The sequence below is a fragment of the Morus notabilis genome, unplaced genomic scaffold (genome assembly GCF_000414095.1).
Source record: "Morus notabilis unplaced genomic scaffold, ASM41409v2 Scaffold962, whole genome shotgun sequence".
Lineage (NCBI taxonomy): Eukaryota > Viridiplantae > Streptophyta > Magnoliopsida > Rosales > Moraceae > Morus > Morus notabilis.
Window position 1 is genome coordinate 104,489 of NW_010358640.1, and position 3,530 is coordinate 108,018.

Consider the following 3,530-nt stretch of genomic DNA (forward strand, 5'->3'; position numbering starts at 1 on the left):
TGGGCCAAGGCACCAAACTCTCGCCAATAATTATCCATTAGTAAACATACACACTTCAATGCCTTAGTACACTTTTGATTGAACAAAGCCTTATGTATGTGGCGAACCCAACATTATTTAGCCAAGTACCAACTCTCTTTGCCATCCAGAAGTGGTCCCTTATTTCTGGCTCTATTGCATACCCCAACGCACATCACCATCTGCCTCTTAAGCCAAAAAAAAAAAAAAAAAAAAAGAAAGAAAAAAGAGCTCTCTTATTGACATATTGAATACACATATTAATCTTTCACTATAATTGGTCTTAAATTATTTTTAAAGATTGTGTTCTACTTCTTAGTTTAAAATTTATTCATATTTACTCCTAAACCTTCAAAAGTTCTTGTTGCTATCAGTCTTTCAAAACATTGATCAATTTGTTTTTTTAAACACAAATGAAAAATTTTCCTCTATTAAATTTTAGGTAGCAATTGATGGAATGCAGGACTGAGATTTTAAAAACAAAGAAATTAATAATATATATTTTGGAAATGCAAAATTGTAAAGATTTGATAGGGGAAGAGTTACTCTTGTACTTAGGTAAGGATCAAAGTCAAACAGTTCTTGACTAGATTAGTAAATAAGTTTATTTTTATTAATTTTGATTTTATCAGAAAAAATATAGTAAATATAATTATTCATTTATGGTAGTTATCCTTCCTAACAAAAATTCTTAACTCTATGTCACTGATTTGAGACCCATTCCAGCGCTAGGCGCGGGCCTATTGGTGCTTGTATTCACAAGAATAAATGTCATCCCAATAAACAATAAGAAAAAAAAAGAGAAATACAAAAATATCAATAAAAATTGTCATTTCAAAAAAAATAAATTTTAATATTCCACCAGATTATTTTTTACAATTAGACATTTCCGACTCCAATTTTCAGAGCGTATTATGGTAGAATATCAAAAATTAACAAAGACAATAAGAGACTAAATGACATAAATGCAAAGCTATTAGATTTTGGTGGCGTATTGTGTAATTTTTTTTAAGAGATGATGTTTCTTAAGCTTTCACTATAATGGACATCAATGCCACCCCATCAAGTCATGTAATTAAATCAAGATTTATTTTAATAATTTAACAAATATGCTAAGAGGAGATCAGACACACTTTAATGGACTAAAATAACAATATAAATTAGTTAATAAAGAGAGATAAAGAAGAGGCAAACTTTAAATCTAAAAACGGCCTTTTGGTTTGTGAACCATCACTTTTGACTTTAATTCAACCTTTTGAAGAACATGTTGTTGCTTTCTTCTTGCTTTTTGTCTAAGATTGATTCCATTGTATCATCATGTGGCATGTCTCTCAAAGTAATATGTCAAGATTGTCCCAAACCTATATCTATATATATATATATATATATATATAATATATATATATATATATATGATGCTAAGTATTATAATAACTACATCGTTTCCAGCAGAAAATACGAAAGATACCTGTGAATATTCATGACCTTTTGGGTCTCAAAAAGATATCGGAGATTATTCATATCACTATCTTATGAGTGTATGCTTAAAGCATGTAAAGTATATGTATAGGAACGAAGTCCGAAAATTTGTTCAAGAGGCTCGAGCTAAATTAAGATTTTGAACTCAATTAATAGTGTAATAAATATTGAGAATCTGTATTTTTTTTTTTTTTACTATTTCTCTAATTTAATTATTTTGCTTTCCTATTAATCCATACATATCTTTTTTTTCCTTTGAATAATTAAGTAGCATCGTATGTTAACTTAAGAGTGGTAAGTAATCTTTTTAAAATATTATACATAAAATTTTAGGGGATAAAATAAAATAAAAAAAGAGAGGAGAAAATTATAATTTTTTTAAAAAAAAATACATAGTAGGACCCTAGTGGTGGAACTTCGGGCCGGCAGGCTACCCAAAGCCTGAATTTTTTCGGGCTTGGGCAGGCAGGCCCATATGCCGGCCCGTCCAAGGTGGAAATTCAGGCTCGGGCTTGGGCATCCTGTATTTTGAGACCACGCCGCCGTGTAGGTGCCGTCGATTGCTGTCTACCGGAGTTTTTTTGAAATTTTCCGGCCATGCCCGACCCGCCTGAAGCCCAAACTGCCCGAAAAAACGTTCAAAAACCCGACCGTTGTGCCCGACCCAAAAATAAGCCCGAAAACCCGTCCAACGGCTACTTTTTTGCTTGTTGCCGCCCGAATACGCCCAAAACCCGCCCGAACCCGACCCGCCGAACGTAACTAGCCGTTGCACATTGATTTTTTTAAAAAAAAATCAATTTTTTAACCCAAAAATTTTCCTATAAATACCCCCTATCCTCCACACATTTTTCTCACTCAAACTCTCTCAATCCCTCTCAATTTCTCTCAATCTCTCTCAACTTCTCTCAATCTCTCTCGATCTCTCAAATCTCTTTCAAAATTTTTCCAAAAACTATCACATTATCCTAAAACTCTCTCTCTCAAATCGCTCTTTTTTTTATAATGGATCCTTTTGGTTATAGTGGTATTCCCGTTGATGCCCAACACAACATGGAAGAAGGGCAATTTCCCACTAATGAATTTGTTACGCAGGAATCTACTAATCGGAGCCCTGGTGGACGTATTGGAGGTCGTGGTCGCAATGGTGGTGGGCGTGGAGAAGCGGTGAGTGCCAGTGCGACTGCATCTGCAAGTGTTGCAACCTCTAGGAGGAAATACAAGCGCACAGTTTGGGATCACTTCGACATAATTGATGAGATCGACAATGAAGGTAACACTAAACATATAGCTCAGTGTAAATATTATTTATCTAAATTACAATGTGACACTATTCACGGTACCACACACTTGAGAAGACACTCTGAAAAGTGTCTTTAAAAGCTTACCAATCCGGCGGATCTGAACTCCGCCAAACACAATTATCTTTTGATCGCGCAACCGGTGGTCTAACCACTTGGAAATACGATCCGCAAGTAGATCATATGGAAGTTGCACGAATGATAGCTGCTTTAGATCAACCACTTAGTTTTGTAGAGCATCCTAATTGGCAACGATATATTAAGGTTGTACATAATCCTAATGCACAATTCACTTCAAAAACTACTCTTAGGAAAGATTTATTAAAATTATTTAAAAAAGAAAAAGAAGCATTAATAAACCTTTTATACTCGACTAGCCGGTGCGTTGCGTTAACGGCAGATATTTGGTCTGTTGTTGCCAACAAAGACTATTTAGCTGTAACCGGACATTACTTAAAAGAATTTGATTTAGATAAAAGAATATTAGGTTTTAAATGTGTTCTAGGATCACATAGCGCGGATTTAATATATAATACAATTTTAAATGTAATTGATGAATTTAGACTAAGAGATAAAGTAATGGCTATAACATTAGATAATGCTAGTGCCAATACAAAAGCAATTGAGTTCTTTGAAAATGATTTAAGTTTATTCGGTGACGGTACAATCTTTCACCAACGTTGTGCATGTCACGTAATCAATTTAATAGTTAAATCCGGTTTAAAAGAAATG